Source organism: Watersipora subatra, chromosome 10, assembly GCF_963576615.1.
Source record: "Watersipora subatra chromosome 10, tzWatSuba1.1, whole genome shotgun sequence".
NCBI lineage: Eukaryota > Metazoa > Bryozoa > Gymnolaemata > Cheilostomatida > Watersiporidae > Watersipora > Watersipora subatra.
This window is the reverse complement of record NC_088717.1, coordinates 21421856-21445431: the sequence shown is the minus strand read 5'-3', so window position 1 is coordinate 21445431 and position 23576 is coordinate 21421856. Positions and strand designations below refer to the sequence as shown.

General features: G+C 38.4%; 1 long non-coding RNA gene and 1 pseudogene across 1 annotated transcript; both read left to right on the top strand.

Annotated features, from left to right (window-relative positions):
* The window catches only part of LOC137406865 (monocarboxylate transporter 12-like), a 207621-nt pseudogene that overhangs the window by 13381 nt on the left and 170664 nt on the right, over positions 1-23576 (top strand).
* LOC137405712 (uncharacterized) lies at positions 1518-3975 on the top strand. Its single transcript, XR_010979800.1, has 3 exons — positions 1518-1600; positions 2304-2414; positions 3874-3975. It is a non-coding gene; the product is annotated as an uncharacterized lncRNA (long non-coding RNA).

Below are 23576 nucleotides of genomic sequence, written 5' to 3'. Positions count from 1 at the left end.
TTATTTCTAAAACAGTCAATCAAGAGGATTACAGAGATTACGCCTACAAGAGGATTCAGCTACAAGAGGTTTCGCCTACACTTCCTGGAGGTTACGTCTACACTTCCTGGAGATTACGTCTACAGTTATAGAGATGGTGCGTACTATTGATAGTTGAAGAAAAAATGTAAGAAAAATGGTAAAAATAATGCAATAATAGTGTTTTCACTTAACAGTGAAAAATATACTACCGATTAAAGTCATCTATCAATCGGAACGAAAATCGTGGAAGTGTAAAATAAAAACAATTTATTATCTCCTTTCCTTTCTTGGCTTTCTTAACGATTACTACCACTGCTGCTATTACTACTGGTGGCTCTTCGAAGCCACAAGAACGCTAAGATGTGTGCTTAAAATCTCAAAGCTTTGGTAGATGCTTTGAGTTTGATAAAATCATCACCACCTTAGGGTAATAGTACCATTCGTTGTACTACAAATTATTATTTATTGATAGTTTGTAATTAATTAATAGTCTGCAACTAACGGTGAACTAGTATTAATAATTTCATATATTGGGCATTGGTCTGTCTGCTTATAGTAATTTAATAGTGAAATGAGTGTGGGTAAATGAATGACACAAAATAATATGATTATTTGCGAATAAACACCAAAAAAATAAATAGTTGTTTCATAACTAAATTGTTCCATTCTTCTGGTCACTTTTAATGTTTTACGCATTGCTTTGTTTTAGCTTGCTTTGTAAAACATTGTTTTAGCAATGTCTTATGCATTGCTAATATATACATAGTAGTAGTAATATTATATCTTTAGTATAATATACCATATACATAATATATATTACATGTAATTATGTAGTGGTTTTATTATTTTGTGTTGCAAGCAAGGTTGATTGATTGAAAGGTTGAATCATGAGTTAAAACTGTTTGTCTTGGGATGGCTAATTGTGATAAGTAACATAATTGTGATAGGTAGTCTAAAACTGTAAATTATGAAAAGCCAACACCGTGTAGCAGGCTGTACGCTACCATTTTTCATGTATGTAGCTATGTACCCAACATCTAAATTACAAGTCCCAGGTAGCGAATGGACCCAATGTCAATATTGGTATATTGATATTGGTCCTGATCAATCAGTCAATATCACCACCCAGAATTTTACTAAAAACATTATGACAAAGTTTAACTCATCTGTCTTCCAAGGTTCCAAAATAATTAATTTCTCATAGATGAAGAAAACTAACTCTGCTTTTTTGTCTATACAAAAATCTCAGTGCAGCGTTTTGAGCTCACTTTAGTAAAGTAATATCCTTTGTAAGGTAAGGGTCCCAAACCATGCAACCATACTCAGGACCAGGTCGAACTCGTGAAGTATCAGCTATCTTTCTCGTCTTTTGATCTGCATCTTTCAGAGCCATTGTAAGCATGCCGATTAATTGCTCTTCCTCGGATTCAATTTTAAAAATATGTTGATTAAATTTCAGATCATTCTGCAACTCTACCACAAAATAAGGACTAGAAGTCACACTTTGAAGATGGTGATCGCATAAGATGAGAAAGTTATTTGTATCCATCGGCAAAGACGACTTGCCAATAGAGAGATGGTAATACTTTTGTGGATTAAATTTCATGTGCCAAATGTTGGCTCAAGATTCAAGAGAGCATAAATCTTGTTGCAGCATGGGAGCTTTGTCTTGTGTAGCTGTTGAGGCTCTGTGTTATCAGCTAAGTTGTCAGTTCATCTTCGGCCACTTTCTTGGCACTCGCATAGAGTCCCTTAATACCTCGTCTCTTAGCCTACCAAGCATCATTTTATGCAATACTATGTAGCAGGCACATAAATAGCTCTAGACTCTCAACAAGCTGTTTGGGAGTTGTCTGTTAGAGTTTTGCTGTTGTTGAACACACGACTCCTTTCTTAAAGCTAGTCTAAACAGGCTAAACTAGCTCATACAATGATTAGCAGGGCTTTTGGCTTACAAAATATGAAGCAAAAGTTTAATCATTATATTACTGTTTGAACATTTTATAATATTATACCTATAACCTAGCTTAGGTTGATTTGTTTTGTATCTTGCAAAAATTATATGCATTTAACCATTAATTCTATGTTATGTACATTAGGACAATTTATTTCCAGCATCAAAACTAATTGATAACCTAAGTCAGTGAATTCCTAGTTTGTAGATACTTGCAGTTATTTTGTCAAGTCTGGTGCTAGTGAAAAGTCCTACATAATTCTACTCCAAAAATTTCATTTAAAATTTACTGATGAAACTGCTATGTTACTGTTTTTATACCTCTCAGAGATATCGTGATGGCTGCTATGTGCTCTATCTTGCTCCATCTGAGATGGTACGTTGTCAATGAGAGGTGCAGCTGTGGCGATCATTCCAGTGACAGGTGACTCTGCCAGAGGTATATGAGTATACAATCTTTCTTTCTGTAGTATAAAATAATATTATTAATGCGGGTGATTGGCATACGAATCAAAAAGTAGTGCGTTATCATTACAGTGCCATAAATATTTGTTATAAGTTCAAAAAATCATAACAAATATTTATATTTGGTATAAATTCAAAAGTTTATAGCAAATGTAAATATATTTATGTATTTATATTTATTATGAATATATAAATGGTATTTTGTTTATTTTATATCATATTTTATTTTAATTTTAAAAAGTATAAATATATTTGATTTTATATTGGTAAATATTAACTATAAATAAAACTTATTTATATCTAAAGTCAAAAATTTATAAACTCAAACATTTTGAATGATCTAAATCGTGGTATTCTTAACAACATAAAATCGCTACTCTAAACAGGCATCACCCATGACAGTGCTGGTGTATGAGTGCTTGGTAATTTTATCTCTTCAACGTCGATCTATTAATAGCTACTAATATTAGTAGAGCATTACACAGTTTGCGAAAAAATAGTGACAACTGTGGGCCAGTCCCTCTCTGTTATGCGAAATCAACAGAAGTCATCTGCTCTTGTTTATTCATCAATCTTCATTGCATGTCATTTTCATCTAAACTGCGTCATCCACACATCCTTGGATTGCGGTTGTAAATAATAAACTTCATCGCGTGATTTTTTTTAAATACAGTATACCGCTGGATCCATTAAATGTCAAGATTTTACTTTCAATTCGTAAAATATCGTCAAGCCATTTCCGTAGATGAAATGTCAAAGCAAATTTTAAAAAAATATAACAGGTTTTCATTTGAATGCTTCATTTTTTCATGCAGTTACAAAAGAATTGAATCACATACAAGCACACTGTATTAATGCCAGTTAGAAAAATCTAATCATTAGTGTTCCAAATTCCTTATCAAGGTGTATCTAACTTACTTGGTATATACTTTGATTATGATTATGCCTATGATTTCATGATTATCGTGATTCAGTATTATCACTCACTACCAAACAAGCAGTAAATCCCATTGACAATTTTTGTTGTTTTTGCAGTGCTTTCACCTTAAACATATTACACAACCAATCTATAGGCAACCAGTCACAGATGAACAACCCGTACTCTAGTACTTAGTACTCTAGTACTTAGTACTCTACGGTTAAGGTTTTTTGAGTGAATTTTACCAATTTTGTATTTACAAAGAAACCAATGTTACAAATTGTTTTTGTATCTCGTATAAAGTTAACTCATTAATTTATGGTGAGCCCAAACACATACAATACTTGTTTATAATTGCTGCCATTTTTCTCCTCATCTCTGTGTGCAAATTTTCTTATCCGCTCAGTGTTGGGTTTCTGATGTATCGAGCTAAGAAAGTAAATTGCATGATCATACTTTTTAATATTCTCAAAAAACATATTGCTTTTTCATGACCTTCTACTCTACTTCGTAGAACATTGAAAGTCGGTTGAGAAAGAATGATGACAGTCAGAAGATAGGGTGATATGACGATACATACGTTATTGAACAAATACTAATACAAGTACAGATACTACTATTTCAAGATGTATCACTGACATGATGGTGCTTATATGTGATGAATGAGAAAATGGAGCAAATGAATCTGTAACTGGATGTTTGTATTTTTTTGCAGAATAAATCCTAAACTTATAATATATCTATTGATTCAATTGATGAAATAGGAAAACTTCAGCAAGTAAAAATACTGCAAGGAGGTGTACTTAGCATATGAACTGTTGTGTGTACAAAAGTAGCCCAATTCCTCCAAATTATAAAAAGTTAGTAATTTTGTTATAAGACTAAATGATATTCACTTCAAAATAGTCTTTTAATCTATACTTGTTATATAGCAAAGGTAAAGAGAAGGAGCAGTTATAGTAGCTATGCAAGGAGATTGAGAAATGGGTTTTTACTTTAGTTCAAAGATATTTATCACAGCATTACAAAGTGGTTGAAGCTATGGCCACTTTAGCATAATTTTATCAAACGTGCTTAATTGTTTTGTGGTCCTTTTGTTAATTTAGAGTTGGCTCGTTTATATGTCATATTTTTTCTTGCTAATACAATATTGTTTAGTAAATATTTTTTTCTGTATCTAAGTAAAGTAACAGGTTATATGCATAAAAATCAGATTTTTATGAGAGCCTTTTGCTCATTTATGATGGATGACACTATTGTAAATCATATAACTTGTATTTGTAATTTACTCTGTACATATGCATATGTACTCAAGGGTGATCTTAACCGGCTGTGAGGGAAGCTCCAAGTAAAAAAAAGATAAAAAACAACTCCCAAGTAATGCCATAATATATTGACCAACAACCATTGATCAATTTTAGTGATGGGCTGCTGATAACATATAGAAACACTCAGTTATTGACATGTGTCTGTCTGTATAAGAGTAACAACTTCAAAAATACATACGCTTGTTTTTTGCTTGTTCTTTGATTCAATAGAAATGTGGTTTTAACTTCAATAACACGCTTTGTTGCAAATAAACAGCTGTTAAATCACCATGGTTCCCAATAATCAACTCGAATTAAATTTATATATTTGCAAGGATTTGATATATGGATGATTATAGGATTTGATATAAAAAATAATTTACATAATGAAATACATCAACACACGTTCATAACATGCATCCATCGTGCCATTCGTAATTTTCTGCATCACAATTCACAGAATTAAAGTAGGGGCAATATCGTAGACCGTATGCATAGTCTATCAGCTTGTAGACGTAATCTCCTGTAGGCAAAATCACTTGTAGACGTAATCTTTTGTAGGCAAAATCACTTGTAGGCGTAATCTCTGGCACCCAATCAGGAGAACGCTCAAAACAGGATACAGCTGTTACTTAAACAGGAAATAAAGGTAGCGCTTTTGGTTAGTAACGGTTGCGCTGCGCGGCTACCCAAGAGTTGCTAGTATACAAAGTTATAATGGCGATCCTCAAACGTCCGTAACTCGGCGGCCGTTGTTCTAATTTTAATGTCCTTGGTGCCATTGGATAGCTTATTTTCTGTTCTTCCTTCGCTATGTAAGTTTGTATTTCTACTATCAGGTAATGTTTTAAATGGGGCCTTTTTAGTCAACCAACCGATAGCGTTAGTAGAAGGTAAAAAAGAGCCACTACATATACAATATATTTGATTATGATTAAAAACGAGTATTAAATTTTGGCAATAAGACTACAGAAAAAATAAAATGCAAGATTAAATGCGAAAATAGTACTACTGAAAATAATAAAATGTATATACACGAAGTACCACACTGTACATAGCTATGCTAGTTTAGCCGTTTCAATGCCGGATTTTCGTCGACACCAGCAAAACTAGTATTTTCGTGAGTTTGTTGTTAATTTTAGGATCATATATCAAGCTGGCTAAGAACTGTAGGGGTAAAAAACCCTTTGGATTTTTTACCAAATTAAGATTCAGGTTGCGAGAAGTCGTCTCGTTGTTACTGTTTTACTAAATTTATGCGTTTTTTAAACGGTTGTTTATGCTGTTGAATGGAATTTTCAAGATGCTTTTTTGGTTTACATTATTTTAAAGGTAGCCACATATCTTTTGCAAAATGACATAACATATTTGATGGCCGTCTCAGACAACTTTTCGTCACATTAAATGGCACGAACATATTATAAACACTGCTAGGAAAAGCAGTTGTTATATGTGGTTGTGGAGAAATTATGTTATGCATAACTAATTCGAATTCACACACAACATCAGTGTTGAATTGCTTGTCTTGTTATTCTATTTTGACTATGCTTAGTTTGTGCACTTTGTTTAGCTTGTGGGAACTAATTTAATTATTACTGGTGTAATAAAAAAGTGGACGACAATTACGACACCGAGTTTCCACCATTGTCGTCGCAGAACAAAACCCTTAAAACGGAAATGATAGCCCTAAAAAGGGCTGAGGTGGTTGGTGAGACTACTGGCACTCAAAAATCGATTTTGACTGGTAGCCCGAGAGGGTCACTGTCGTCCCCGATAGGATCTACCGATGGGCGAATGGTCTTGGACCCCACTTCATGCTTGTAAAAGCGAATGAGCTGTCAATCAGTGTGTACCCGTAATTGTAGACGTCAGAATGCGCAAGAGTTGATGACGTCTTTTCTAAGCCTATAATCCGGCAGCTTCAAATTGCTAACTCAACGGATCTATATTACGTTCATCGCAATTCAGACAAATTTGAATAGTCATTTATAAGGCGCACGCTTAACACTTGTTCAATGTAGAGTGTATGTATGTGCGATACTAATAATTTTGTTTATGTTAACCATTTATTACCATATTGTTCTAAGATTTGCATGTTACTATACAAACACAAAAAAAATTATTAATACTCGTATTGCGTGATTAGTTAGTGACAAATGTTATCGTTTTTGTATTCGAAATATGTTATTGTGGAATTGGTTGACCTGATTACTGTGCAGCCAATCAATTTGTGGATTTTTCTTGGGATTGCTATATAACCTGCCGGTTTGATCATTGTTGGTGTGTTACTGCTTGGTACTGAGAGATATAACACCAATAAAGATACTGCGTTCTTTACAAACAAGATCTGCTTGAGTTAAAAAGCAAATAGGTATAACATTCTTGTCACTGTTTCTGACTTTAGCATTGTGATATTAGCCGGCGTATCATAGTTGCATTCACTATAAGTGCTATTGACCGAACATCAAGAATTATTGCGCTTGGCTTGCTAGGGTGTAATAGTTGAGAAAAGTCACCATCGAGTCTGTTTATCGGCTCACCATCGAGTCTGTTTATCGGCTCACCATCGAGTCTGTTTATCGGCTCACCATCGAGTCTGTTTATCGGCTCACCATCGAGTCTGTTTATCGGCTCACCATCGAGTCTGTTTATCGGCTCACCATCGAGTCTGTTTATCGGCTCACCATCGAGTCTGTTTATCGGCTCACCATCGAGTCTGTTTATCGGCTCACCATCGAGTCTGTTTATCGGCTCACCATCGAGTCTGTTTATCGGCTCACCATCGAGTCTGTTTATCGGCTCACCATCGAGTCTGTTTATCAGCTCACCATCGAGTCTGTTTATCGGCTCACCATCGAGTCTGTTTATCGGCTCACCATCGAGTCTGTTTATCGGCTCACCATCGAGTTTGTTTATCGGCTCACCATCGAGTCTGTTTATCGGCTCTCTCTCGAGTCTGCTTATCGGCTCACCATCGAGTCTGTTTATCGGCTCACTCTCGAGTCTGTTTATCGGCTCACTCTCGAGTCTGTTTATCGGCTCACCCACAAGTCTGTTTATTGACTCATCAAGCTGTGTGAACTTGCTCTTGAGTTGGGAGTTGTCTATCCTTGTCGAGTAGAATTTACTTCACTGGTGGCAGCAGTAGGATATTTCTGCTAGAGCAATCTAGACGAACCCAGAATGCCTACACGCACTCGACGACAGAGGTTAGAAAAGGAAAGGTTAGAGAAAGAGAGGCTAGAAATGGAACGGGGGTGTCGTGACCATTACAGTGGTGATGAGGAAGAAATAGGGCGACCACACATGAAGGCAGCTGTCCCACCACATCATCCAATCCCCGCACCCACATTTGATGGAACAGAAGATGTAGACACATTCATCACTAGCTATGAAGCCATTGCTAAACATAATATATGGAGTGATGCTGAGAAGAAACTACGTCTTCGGCTATCCCTAAAGGGCCCTGCTACAATGGGAACTAATGGCGACTCATGTGAGGAAGTGTACGATAAGCTACAATCGCAGTATGGACTCACTACAGATATGGCAAATACTCTTTTGCGGGGGTTGAAGTTAAAACCTAAAGAAAGCGTTCATAAATTTGGGGAAAAAGTAATGACATTGGTGAAAAAGGCGTACCCAAATTTAACAACTGACCAACAGGATCAACAAGCGAAACAGGACGTTCTGTGTGCAGTGTCAACAATGCCACAATTGGCATGGACATTACGGTTGTCACCACCAAGTTCTCTCGCAGAGGCAGTCGATATCATCCATAAATATCGCTCAATGACAACTGCCGATGTAGGGATCCACCGGTTAGAGACAGAGGACGTCCAAGACCTGAAGAAGCAAATAGAGCTGCAGGCTGAAGAGTTTCGCAACTCTCAAAAGGAAATGCTGGATAAATTTGCTTCCATGCAAATGGAACTAACCCAGAAATTGGTGGAATCACAAAGACAGTTGGCAACCTCCCAGCGTGAGCTGTTAAATGGACTGGCGGCTAACCGGAGGCCTCGAACCACCAAGGACATACGCTGCTACAATTGCCAGGGTTTAGGACATATTTCTCGTGACTGCAGACAAAAGAAGGCGGGAAACGAATCAGTTCAGCAGTCATGGGCCCCGGACAAGCTGAACCAAACCTAAGGGGTGACACACTAGTTAGTTTCTGTCAACCTTCCGACGCCACATCGTATTATGTTCGGGCTCAGGTAGGAAAGACAAAATTTATGCTTCTTCTCGATAGTGGTTGTTCCCGATCCATAATTCCTAAAAGAGTCCTACAACAGCTACCCCCGTCTTCCTTCACCCACCCCCTACCTGTTGAAGGCCAGGGTGTGCTTGCAGATGGCCAACGAATTCCATTGGAAGGGACAACAAAAGTCACATTGAAGTTGGGCAATGAAGTATTTGTAACGAACTTCATCATTGCCGAAATAGATAACCATATCCTGCTGGGTTTTGACTTCTTCAAGAACTTTAACTGCCAGATTGATTTCAAGAACAATCAGCTGGTCTGCCAAGGACCGAAGATCGATTGCTGCGCTGCCAACGGAGAGCCCTTGCAGGTCAAGGTCCAGGCCAAATACACTACATCCATTCCACCCCGTAGTGAAAAGCTCGTTCAAGCTAGGTTGAATCGCGTTTGGAGGCATGGGGCAGCGTGTATAGAGCACACTGGTGGGCTGCCAGGGCTAGTAGTGGCCTCATCCATACATCAACCGAAAAATCAAGATGTCTGTATACGCATAATGAACTATTCATATGCGGAAATTGAGCTGAAGTCGGGACAGGTCATCGCAAGCTGTTCCATAGTTGGGGCGGTGGAAGATAACCCAAACATGGGGCCGACCAACGGAGCGCTTCCGGAAGACCTTGAGAATGCTTTTCAACAATGGTGCCATAGGTTGGACGATAACCAAGTACAAAGGGCAATGGGGTTATTGCAGAAAAATCAGTCAATTTTCAGTACAGGCAAGTATGATCTTGAAAGGACAGCTGTTGTCCAGCATACCATTCCTTTGGTTAGAGATGCACGACCCATCAAACAAAGGCCTTATCGGCATGGCCCGGTTCAAGAGGCAGAAATAGAAAAGCAAGTGCAAGAGCTCAAGGAACATGGCCTAGTCAAGGAGGGCCATGGCGCTTGGAGCTCCCCAGTTGTGTTGGTGAAAAAGAAAGACGGCAGCTGGCGCTTCTGTGTGGACTACCGTAAGCTGAACGAACTCACCACCAAGGATGCATACCCTCTCCCTAGAATTGATGATAGCTTGGATGCCTTGGGTGGTAGCAAGTGGTTCAGTACTCTAGATCTTGCCAGTGGCTATTGGCAAGTGGAGCTAGAAAGTTCTGCCAAGGAAGCTGCCGTTTTTACTACTAGATCCGGTCTTTGGGAGTGGCAAGTTCTTCCTTTCGGCCTTACCTCAGCACCATCTACATTCGAACGATTAATGGAAACAGTTCTACGGGGCTTGCATTGGCGCACACTGTTGATCTACCTAGATGACATAATTGTGTTCTCTGCCGATTTTGACACTCACCTAGAACGCTTAGAAGAGGTCTTTCACAGACTCCAGGCTGCCGGATTAAAGCTGAAGCCATCTAAATGCACGCTTTTCGGGGAGAGGGTACATTACCTGGGGCATGTGGTGAGCGCTGATGGGGTGGAAACCGATGCGACCAAAATTGAAGCTGTTAGCGAATGGCCCTTGCCCAAGCATAAGTCTGATGTCAGGGCCTTTCTGGGCACTTGTGGGTATTACCGCAGGTTCATTGCAAATTATGCAGAGTTATCTCGACCACTCAGCCAGTTGTGTTCTACCTGAGCAGAATTTTGCTGGGACAACGAGTGTCAGCATGCCTTTCGGACTCTCAAGAATCATCTGACAACTGCGCCGGTGCTGGCCTATCCGGACTACTCGAAACCATTCATTCTAGATACGGACGCAAGCCAAGTGGCTTCTGGAGCGGTCCTGGCACAAGAACAAGGTGGTCAAGAGAGAGTAATTGCATACTATTCTAAGATGCACTCACCGGAAGAAGCGAACTATTGTGTGACGCGGCTGGAGCTACTGGCTATTGTGAAGGCCCTAAAACATTTCCGTCCGCAACTATATGGACGGAGATTTGAGATACGCACTGACCATGCCAGCTTGCCATGGTTACTGCGAGCTTCAACGCCGACAGGTCAGCTAGCCCGATGGTTCGAGGTACTCTCGGAATTCGAATTTACCTTGAAGCACCGCAAGGGGCTGAAACATAATAATGCAGATGGACTAAGTCGGCAGATCTGCCAAGATTGCAAGCAATGCCAACGCTACCTTGTTCTCGAAGCATCCCAAATGCAGCCAGTACGCATTGATGCAGTATCCACTCATCTAGCGGGACAGCAAATTGATTTGGCCAAGGCTCAGGAGTTGGATGAGCACATTGGCGATGTGTATCATGGGGTCTGGGAACAGAAACCCCCTTCAGACCGGTACCTGGGATGGCAGGCAGAAAAGCTAGTTAAATTATGGGAGCACCTAAAATTAGACGAATCTGGTGTGCTGCACGTAGAGTTGCCTTATCAAAGTAGACGAGTCTCAAGGGTGATATGTCCCCGTGTTAAACAAGCAGAGGTAACACAGACCGCGCACCAATCTGCCCATCTTGGTTTTAATAAGACCCTGGCCATAATCCGCCAAAATTGGTTTTGGCCTGGCATGACGAGTTATGTCAGGAAGTGGGTGAATGGATGTGTTGCTTGTCAGAAAGCAAAACCAGCACGCCACCGACACTCTGATCCCCAAAACAAGCTGGGGGCCGGAAGACCATGGCAGGTTATTGCGGTAGATTTATGTGGGCCCCTGCCAGAGACTACCGACGGTAACACTCAGATTTTAGTCCTCGCAGATCATTTCACCAGATGGTACGACGCCATTCCAATCCGTGATGGGCAGGCCTCAACAGTAGCTAAGGTTCTAGATGAGTGAGTGTTTAGCTACTTTGGGATCCCTGAAACAATACACACGGACCAAGGAGCACAGTTTGAGTCAGCTCTATTTAGGGCCTGCTGTGAATTATGGAACTGCAAGAAAACCCGTTGCACTCCCTATCATCCCCAGGGAAATTCGATAGTGGAAAGATTGAACCGGACACTGGGAAATTCCTTGAGGGCTATGCTGGCCGAGTCAGAACACCAGGAATGGGATCGCCTAGTGCCCCAAATCATGCGGATCATACGGGCTACGCCACATCGAAGCACTGGAGAGATGCCCAACTCATTGATGCTAGGGCGAAATGTCCGACTGCCGCATGACCTCCTGGTCAACTACCCAACCGGGTTGGATTATACAGAGGACGAGTATGCTGCACAACTACAAAAAGACATGCAGACCGCATACATAAAACTACGACAGCATCAAAAATGCAAACCTCGGACGGATGACAGTGAAGAAGAGCCAAAATTTGTCAAAGGTGATCAAATCTGGCTCAAATCATACTTTAAGACAAAAGGTAGAGGAACAAAACTTCAACCCAAGTATGTTGGGCCTTACCGCATTACAAAATCTCTGCCCTATCAAACGTACGAAATGGAGCGAAACGGAAAATTGTCTGTACAGCACGAAGGCCGGATTAAACTGTACCAGGAAGCTGGTACAAGCGCTCCTCCGGGAGAGAATGCTCGGGCTCGCAGACCAAGCTTTGTGGGAAGTGCAGAAGATGTAGCAACTAGTTTTGAGCCCGAACCCCCTGCCGCGGAAACGTCAGTGAAGCCAACCAACCCTGACGTAAAGCAGCGACCTTCTAGGGTAAGCAAGAAGCCAATGCATCTACAAAATTATTGGCTCAACAAAATGCAAACAGACAATGATAAGCTATCAGCCATTCTGGGACAGAATTCTGCCTTAGGAGGGGACAGTGTAATAAAAAAAGTGGACGACAATTACGACATCGAGTTTCCACCATTGTCGTCGCAGAACAAAATCCTTAAAACGGAAATGATAGCCCTAAAAAGGGCTGAGGTGGTTGGTGAGACTACTGGCACTCAAAAATCGATTTTGACTGGTAGCCCGAGAGGGTCACTGTCGTCCCCGATAGGATCTACCGATGGGCGAATGGTCTTGGACCCCACTTCATGCTTGTAAAAGCGAATGAGCTGTCAATCAGTGTGTACCCGTAATTGTAGACGTCAGAATGCGCAAGAGTTGATGACGTCTTTTCTAAGCCTATAATCCGGCAGCTTCAAATTGCTAACTCAACGGATCTATATTACGTTCATCGCAATTCAGACAAATTTGAATAGTCATTTATAAGGCGCACGCTTAACACTTGTTCAATGTAGAGTGTATGTATGTGCGATACTAATAATTTTGTTTATGTTAACCATTTATTACCATATTGTTCTAAGATTTGCATGTTACTATACAAACACAAAAAAAATTATTAATACTCGTATTGCGTGATTAGTTAGTGACAAATGTTATCGTTTTTGTATTCGAAATATGTTATTGTGGAATTGGTTGACCTGATTACTGTGCAGCCAATCAATTTGTGGATTTTTCTTGGGATTGCTATATAACCTGCCGGTTTGATCATTGTTGGTGTGTTACTGCTTGGTACTGAGAGATATAACACCAATAAAGATACTGCGTTCTTTACAAACAAGCTCTGCTTGAGTTGAAAAGCAAATAGGTATAACATTCTTGTCACTGTTTCTGACTTTAGCATTATGATATTAGCCAGCGTATCATAGCTGCATTCACTATAAGTGCTATTGACCGAACATCAAGAATTATTGCGCTTGGCTTGCTAGGGTGTAATAGTTGAGAAAAGTCACCATCGAGTCTGTTTATCGGCTCACCATCGAGTCTGTTTATCGGCTCACCATCGAGTCTGTTTATCGGCTCACCATCGAGTCTGTTTATCGGCTCACCATCGAGTCTGTTTATCGGCTCACCATCGAGTCTGTTTATCGGCTCACCATCGAGTCTGTTTATCGGCTCACCATCGAGTCTGTTTATCGGCTCACCATCGAGTCTGTTTATCGGCTCACCATCGAGTCTGTTTATCGGCTCACCATCGAGTCTGTTTATCGGCTCACCATCGAGTCTGTTTATCGGCTCACCATCGAGTCTGTTTATCGGCTCACCATCGAGTCTGTTTATCGGCTCACCATCGAGTCTGTTTATCGGCTCACCATCGAGTCTGTTTATCGGCTCTCTCTCGAGTCTGCTTATCGGCTCACCATCGAGTCTGTTTATCGGCTCACTCTCGAGTCTGTTTATCGGCTCACTCTCGAGTCTGTTTATCGGCTCACCCACAAGTCTGTTTATTGACTCATCAAGTTGTGTGAACTTGCTCTTGAGTTGGGAGTTGTCTATCCTTGTCGAGTAGAATTTACTTCACTGGCACATGTACAAGTGAAGGTGTTAAGCTGCTGTAAACAATACTAATATCTACCAGTCAAACTTACTTCTTTATTCTATAAGCCAAACAATGAAACACACAACTAACAAAATTCTAAAAACAATAATATTAATGACAAGCAATTAGAATAGCTAATAAAATTACATCCTTATTCGAAAGGTCGTCTATGCTTGTTGATCAATCCTGTACAGCTGTGAGTTTCGACAGTCAAACGAGAGTCGTGAGAGGCCATATGTAGAGAGTGTCAGCAGCTGAGTTAGCGGTGTAGAAGAGGCTCAGCTGATGAAGGAGACTCCATCGGTAGAGAAGAGAGAGAGGCTCCTCAGCAGGCAGATAGGATAGCATCCAAGGTGGCCCTCGGGAAGAGAGAGCAAGTCAGAGCTCAAGCTAGAGCCGCTGAATCATTGGAGCTGTTCTTTTTTATAGATGACTGGCATGTGGGGTGACTAGCCTGTGGGTGTAGGTTGAGTGTTAAGGTTCAATGCTTCATATCAGGCTTGTGAAAATATATTGTTGGCATAAGTCTTCAGCTGGTGCACATGATGTTAACATGTAGGGTGGAGCTCGTGACTTACTCCTGGTATCTAGGTAATGTTTGACAGGAGTGGCAGATGTGTATGTGACTCATTTGCCTCATCTCTAGTGTTTCTCTGGTGGCTTTTTGATGATGATGATGGTTGGTAGGTTTAATTGCTTCGACTTCCCTTTTGCATGTTCTCCATCTGGTGTTGACGCAGTTTCTATGATTGATTTCTTCCAATTCTGAAGCTCATAATTTTCTTTTGACGTTTCCAATTATCGGATCATTTGATTTTTTTAGGCGTTTTGCTGCTTGTAGGTATTATACGCTTATCCTGTGGTTTGGCTACATTCTCTGTCGGTATCTTGTTTTCGCAGTATCTCCATACAACACAGTAATTCACTCGGAATAATTTGAAGGTGCCTTTTGAATGCAGGTACATCAACCAAAATAGTTGCTTTCAACACAATTGTTTCACCATTATTTGAGTATGCCAGCCAGGTATAGCCACCTCACACTAAGTGTCTGACAGTCCAATTAGCAACCATTTAGAGGAGAGGTTGTCAGGTGCATGTTTAGACCAGGTCTCATGGATAGTGTTACGGGTTGCATGGAAGAAATAACATCCATAAATTAGGAGCAGGAAGGGACGAGTAACATTTAAAGAGAATAGAGTTTAATCTATATGCATAAAACCACTTTAATTATATATCTTTAACTCCTTCCACTAAAATGGCACTGCATATTGAACCCAGATTTTAAAATACATTAATGCAAATACATGTTCGCAGGTACTTTTGCATTGCAGTGATTACAAACAAATACATGTGTAATACAAATTATTCACTGCAATACAAATGCATTGATTGCTACTACCTTTAACCTAGAAAAAACAATTTAGTTACTCATTTCAGACAGTGTTCAATTTTATGCCCATGTGATACCTTCAGGCGTATTGGGCAGGTTTGAATATAATGCAATAGCCCTGCTACATCACTCTTTAAAATCCATAGTTGTACATGATTGCTCCTCATCCATACACATACATCAGTGTTGTATTTGCTTTTTCATCTTTTTCAATTTTTTGTGTGTTGATGTAAAGGTCAACATTGACTAGCCACTTGTGAGTGAGTTCTATGTAGAAGTTGTCTTATACTGGACAAGTAATAGCTCACATGCACAACTGTAGTCGCCACAAGCGATGTGACTGCTTGCTCAGTAAAGCTTTTATTACTCCAGTTCTATTTGTCAGCATAAAAGGCAAAGAATAATCAAACCCAGTTCATTATAATCAAGTGTAACATAGAAATGATTTTACATTATTAACACCCAGCTGTGCAGAGGTTAATCAATGCTACCATGCTGTTTTTTACTGTGATACAGAAAGTAGTTCTATGCTCATCGTTCACAGGTTCTTCATTGTAACTAACTTGGCTTTCATTCCATAACACTGGATCACAGTTGCTTATGTAGTGAGTTTTGTTCGCTAGTCCATTCGCTTGGCTTTTCATGTCAGCTGGCTTTTGTATCACAGCTAATCATCTAAGCTGGGCTTGGAGGATCTATCACAGGATGTTTAGTTCAATTGCGGGCTTTTTTAGGTTGTGTGAAACAATTTGATCGATAGTGGTTCAGACACTAGTGAAAGTGTTAAAGGTTGACTTGCAGCAAAGTTCACATTACAGTTATTTGTTTATCAAAAGATTCACCATGTCTTACACCGTTGTAGGTGCCAAATATGTGAAAATGTGATTACAAGCTCTTCAAAGCTCAAAAACGAAAAGCCGCCATTGATTGGAATATGTTTATTTCTCTGACGTAGTCATTACAGTTTGGTTATTGTCTTGTCACGTGAAGTTCTCACGTGAATTGACAGGCCAATAAAAAGCGCAATATAAAACTTATCGTAGCACTAGTTTATGACAAACACTTCGAGTTTTACCGAAGACCCCGTATCAAATATAGATGCTCGCTACTTTAAAGTTTTGTTTTGGCTTGATCTAATCGTAATCGTCAGGTAATCTGTAATCGCCCAGTAATCGTCAAGTCGTAATCTGATCATGTGACCCAATACTTCGCATATAATTTTTGCAGCACTTTTTGATTATCACAGGTGACCAACAGGCTCGTCTTGATTATCAGACAATGATATGTACTCCTTCGAGGTAAGGTTAAAAAATTAAATGACTTTTTACGGTAAGTTATAAGAGGTCACTGCTAAAATGATAATAGAGATGGTTTTATTGAATGCGTGAAGTATATTTTTGAAAATATTTCAACGAATAAGATTGCATGAAAGTGTAAACAGAAGCCATCTCCCACAACTACGTCGCATTTGAGCTGTTTTGGAAAGAGAATCCAAACTACGCGGTCTTGTGTGGCTGCTGCGATTAACTGTTCGATTTTTAGCTTTTAGGAGCTTGTAATCACTTTCCCACATATTTGGCACCTACAACACAACAGAGTAAGACATGACGAATCTTTTGATATCAAATAACTGTAATGTGAATTTGGTTGCAAGTCAACCTGTAAGCTATAGACCAGGAGTTGGCAACCTGCGGCTCCGAAGCCGCATGCGGCTTTTTCATCCTCTCGCTGCGGCTCCCTCTGACTTTGGAATTTTCTCCTTTTATTACCATATGCCAAGTAATTCATAAAAATATAGAAATTTTATCACTAGATTTTGAAATATATGTTTAAAAATTGTAAGTGTGGTGATAAATCAAATATTATCGCTTGCTATGCATCATTATTTACATCATGTTGTATTATTAGTACCTTATCACATGATCGTCACGTGACTATAGCATTAAAGTACCGAAAAATGTACTAATGGATTCACTCGGAAGGCCAGATCGCTACGAGATAACTTCTGATATTATGTCAACGAACTTGGTTAATTAAACAATTAGAAATCTAGTAATACTGGCCAGCCACGTAGGTCTGCAATATCGTCAACAACACTACTGAGAAACAACAACATTAATACGGTAGTACACTTTATAACAATTTATGCGCCAATAAAACCACTGAAATTATTTTATTGTTCTGTGCAAAAGTGTAGTTTAGTTTTCTCAGCATTTAAATCATTATACATGTCACAACTTTACGTTTTATGATGCAAATATTGTATAAAAAAATTAAAAGCTAAACAAAAAAGTTACATGTGGTATTCATTTATTTTTTAAGTTGAAATATGAAAGGGGGTTTGTGGCCCCCTTTTCTGTGGAAAATGAGTCCAAATGGCTCTTTGAGTGGAAAAGGTTGCCGACCCCTGCTATAGACTATGCCTATATATTTGCCAGTAAAGCAAATATAGGCATGGTCTATATTTGGCATATAATCTTTATTTCTATAAATACTTGCTATAAATACAGAACTAAAAAATCTCTAAAGCAGTAATAATTGTTACAAAAACCTAAAACTAGGCCATACAAGTTGTCGAAGTTCTTTCGCTCACTCTCATGTGTCTATGAGTGTCGGACAGTCATAAGCAAACCGTGACAGTCCAAAGAATTAGAGCCTAAGCCATTAAATAATAAAGAAGGCTTGACGATCGAAAAAGAAAATGGCTGAACCATGGGATTTGTCCACTTTTATAAATATCATTTTCAGTCTGTGGGAAAATGTTTAGGTGTTCATGGTTTCTTCTTTATAATGTAGAGGGTTGGTATTGGAGTAAAATTGTGTTGATTACATCATAGAAATGTAATGGTTTGAAGTTATGGTCAACCCCTGATATTGGTTGTCTACGTGTCATTGCCACTCTTTTCTTTTGATCGGTTTTCTAGCCTGCTGGTTGATACATCTTCTCTGGTTGATTTCTTCCTTTTTGAAGTTTCTAACCTGCCTTTTTATGACTCTTTTTAAATTGGCTTTCCTTGCGCACCTTTGATATACTACATATTGCATACATTGTTGTGGTTTAGGGCCTCCTTCCTTTTAGTATCCGGTGTTGCTGAGGCACCTTTGACATACTACATATTGCATGCATTTGTTGTGGTTTAGGGCCTCCTTCCTTTTAGTATCTGGTTTTCCTGAGGCACATTAGATATACTACCTATTGCATACATTTGTTGTGTTTTAGGGCCTCCTTCCTTTTAGTATCTGGTTTTGCTGAGGCACCTTTGATATACTACGTATTGCATACATTTGTTAAGGCTTCCTTCCTTTTGGTAGTTGGTTTTCTTGAGATACCTCTGATATACTACATATTGCATACATTTGTTTGGTTTAGGGCCTCCTTCCTTTTAGTATCTGGTGTTGCTGAGGCACCTTTGATGTACTACGTAATGCATAAATTCGTTTTATTTTAGAGCTTCCTTCTTTTTGGTATCGCATGTTGCTGAGGCACCTTACATATACTACGTACATGTATTGCATACACTTGTTGCGTTTTAGGGCCTCCTTCCTTTTAGTATCTGGTTTTCCTGAGGCACCTTTGATATACTACATATTGCATACATTTGTTAAGGCTTCCTTCCTTTTGGTAGTTGGTTTTCTTGAGATACCTCTGATATACTACATATTGCATACATTTGTTAGGATTTAGGGCCTCTTTCCTTTTGGTATCTGGTTTTACTGAGATACCTCTGATATACTACATATTGCATACATTTATTATGATTTAGGGCTTCCTTCTTTTTAGTATCCCGTGTTCCTGAGACACATTTGATATACTACGTACTGCATACATTTGTTTTGGTTTAGGGCCTCCTTCCTTTTGGTATATGGTTTTCCTGAGGCATCTTTGATATACTACATATTGCACACATTTGTTGTGGTTTAGGGCCTCCTTTATTTCTAGGCTCTCTAGTGAACTTACTCACTTCTTTCCTATCAGATCATGAACAGTTTGTAAGTGTTTGTGCATATTTCTTGACATTAAGTAGGTTTTTGATTGTTTCAACCATGACATTTTGATACTGAAGCATAAAGTGATTGGAGTCACAGGCTGTCCAGTAGACTTACCTGATTATTTCCATTCAGACCATGAACAATTTGGAAGTGTTACGAATGTTCAATCTAGTAGTTTGCCAATAACAGTTGGAGTACCACAAAGATCCATTCTTGCTCCCACGCTCTTTATAATATACATAAATGACTTGCTTACATTGTCCCTGTTAAGTACCGCATATGCATACGCTGATGACATTGTTTTCATCCGAAGCAACAATCCCATCATTTTGCTGCCTGAACGAGAGTGTGATTCTGATATCAATAAAGTTCTACTGTGGTGTACCACCAATTGTATGAAGAGGAATAAATATACAAAATTCACACTTCTTATTCAGTCATTTGAAAGTGAATTCCAAATCCTCCAATTTACATGTTGGCGATAACATTCTATTACGCCAAATATCTAGTTAACTATTCGGGTTCATGATAAGCGATTATCCTACATGGTCTAAGCATATTGATCATGTTTGCAGCAAGCTTTTATCAAACATGTTTCTTTCGATGCAATGCAAATATTTCGTAAGCAGTAAGACAGAACGTTGATTAATTTTCATTCTGTGCATTATCATCTTATCAATGATGAGTATAGTAAAGTATATATTTCCCTGTCTCACAACATCGACAACAAAAATGAAATTTTTTTTAGATAAATTTATACATAAATTGTGTCCTATCTATCGTGTGTTCCAACTTACCGCACTTCCACTAAGCACATCGCAAAATCTTTAAACATTTTGTCTTACCCCAAACCTGCTAATTTATGCCTTTGTGCTACAGGTTTCAAAATAGTTGCATAAACTATGCCCAGAATATTTGTATTTGTCTGTCATCACATATGACATATTTTTATTTGTGGCAGCAACATACTACATCCGCCATCGTGTGTTTCAGCTACGGAACTTTCTGGTATTACACCTTTCATATCACTATCCTAACTTCTCTCTGCAACACTATTAGATTACAAACTTTCAAAACATGTTTGTTCAACTCGCTTGATATTTCTTGATTTCTGTCTGTTCATTATCTTTCTTTTCACTTTTGGATCTGTAATGATAAACTTCAGTTTATTGATGATTACCAATGGAAGGTTATACTTACAAACATAAACTCAGCTTTATGTTAAGAGCAAAAGCTGCTTCATAAACTAAATTGTAATGGTACACACCTCATCTAAAAAGTAACTCTCTTGTAAATGGTTTCAAAAAAGTTTGCTTTTTTTGCTCAAAAAAGTGATAACAATTGAGTCCCTCCCGAGCAGTCTACATCGAAATATCGTAGTGGACAATTTACTGGCTACATCACATAAAGCAAATTATAATATTAATATATATCCCATAATAGGGTGAGAGGTAGCCAGACTCGCCTGTGTTTCAGGTGCAGGCTATGTCACTAAAATGGTTTGGAGCACTCAGAGCTAGAACTTGTCATCCTCAAATGTATAGTAAAAGTAGTTACATGGTAAATAATAAAAATCACTCCACTTGAACTCAAGTAATACTAAGGTTGGATCAGGTATTGACCGAGTGGTGTTTCCAGCCATAATCAGTAAATCCCATGATAATATTCTGAAAGAAAAACTCCAACACAACTAGAGTTTATCTGTGTATAATGCTCAGTGGACTATGAATGTATTTTAGGCCTGGTCGTTCCGTAACCGATGTTCTCCAGTAATGTCTGGAAAACAGCAGCCAGCCCAACATTCCTCTAAAGATGATGGTCAGTGGCCTAAACCGCTGCTACGTAGGACTGTTAAAGTGAGTTTTTATTTCAAAATATGGTACATGTTGGATCCTAAAAATAGTAAATTTTTCGAAGTTTTTAAGAACAGGCAAAATAATCACCTAGTTTAGTTGAGCATTCAGGTTTCTGTCATTAATTTGAGAAAAAAATGTTTTTAAACTATAATATGTAATCAATAAACATTAAAGAAACATATGATTAGAATAGAGAGGTGAAAGTTCAACTGTTTTTGGAGGAACATCCTGAACATCGTTTTCTTATTTGTACTTTCCAAAAATAGTAGTTATTGCTTACGTGATTGTGATTAAGTAGTATGAATTTCTTTTAGAGACAAGACAAAAAAATAAATGTAATATCCGCATATTTACTAACTATGAAAAATCTCACTCTATTATTTGCTACGTTTCTTTTTAGCCTTTATTGCTTTTATAAATAATACATGTATATAATCATTAAAAAGTGATTGGTCCCATTTAGTTACAAGTTTATCAAGGTCATGGACTATTTACTTTTAATCTATGTGATCACAGATTTTGGCTTTTGCCAACCAATTTAATGCCTATCAATGCTTATGCCTATAACAGGCGTTTCAAGATGGCTTATGCATCTTGAAAAAGGAAGATGCATGTAAACAGTTCCTGAAATAACACAACAGAGACTTATATGCAAAACTAAATTGAACACATAATACAAGCAATAGTCATGTGCAAAGGTATTGGACAACCTGCAATAATTTAGGATTTCTGAAATTAAAAGCGATTGAAATTTAACAACGGAAAATCAATATCACAAAGGTTTTGATCTCAGAGCCTGCCAGTCTGCAGACCAGCGATCTAATCCACTACACCACAAAGTACAACTGACTTACATAATGAATGATTGTGATAACATTCATTACATACGTTAAAATGCTCACTCTTAAAGGTCATTACAATTATAAAGTTGGCTTCTAACACAGTGAATTGTTTTGTTGTTTTGCTTCTATTGTTTTGGTGAATATTTAGACTACTCGCTTATGATGTACAGTAAGTTACTCAAATTCATAGGGTAACATTGAGTATCCATTTACTTATGTATATTTCTCAATGTTAGTATGTGTGTCTTTCCAGCTATATAGTTATTAAAATTACCAATTTTGATGGATTTGAACCCACAACGAATGTACCCGCAAGGTTTTTATCTGGGCGCCCTACTACTGAGCTACAACGGCATTTTGAGCAAAGGCATTATCATACACCCCATGCCGTATAACACGCTAATTATTTTACCTTTGCGCCCACACGTTATGATGCTCCTGTTAAAACATATTTTTCGTAAGGTTCCATTACTATATCTGAGGTCAGGACCAATTCTTCTCACACGGACAATTATGATATAATTGAGAAGAGAATGTCGGGGCTCTTCCCACGGAGATAATATCATTATCTCTGTGGGAAGAGCCTCGACATTCTCTCTCTTTTCATTCAGACAAAGACAGTACAATATTTCATTTATACATTTGTACCGGTATCGAGAGGTACCAGTATCGTCGTATTTAAACTTTTGATGGATAGCTTCTGGTGGAACAGTAACCTTTTTTATAGACACACACTTCTATGCTAGAATTGTTATTATTAATTCATGTTTGTTATTTCACATTTACATTTAAAACTTTTTATAGTGGTTTTATTTTTTTAATTCATTCAACCTGCACAAAACATTTTCTTCATGATATGAAGTTTCAAAGTTACAGTTGTTTGACAAAGTTTGAAAACAGCATGTTTTTTTTTCTTTTTTGACTTTGTCTCTTCTAAATAATTGCTCTAACGCATTTTTTAAAGCCATCTTCAAACTTCTGTCAAAAAGAGGTTTATAGCCAAGTATTCTAAACTTAGGCATGGCTGTCAGATCATACCTGCAAACTCTTACGCATTGGGCGTGAGACTCACACAATCACCCCAAAGAAAAAATGGAAATGCGAGAGATTTTTGCCCCATTTTCCACAATTTTATATATGCTATCATTGATAAATCGATTGCCCCAAAACCAAATCGCAAGTATTTCCCCACTCTTGGGTTGGCAGGCCTGTGTCAGATCGAGGACAAACTTATTGTTAGTTGTAGTAGTGACTACATCATGCAGTCTTGAATGTTAGCTGTACTATTTTTTCATAACAATCAAAATTTTAAAATCACTGATTCTGCCCATATCTGTAAAAAACATGCATGTTTCTTACAGTTGTTTTTACTTTTTCTTAAATTATTTCGACTACTCAAAAGACTTTTCTTATGATAT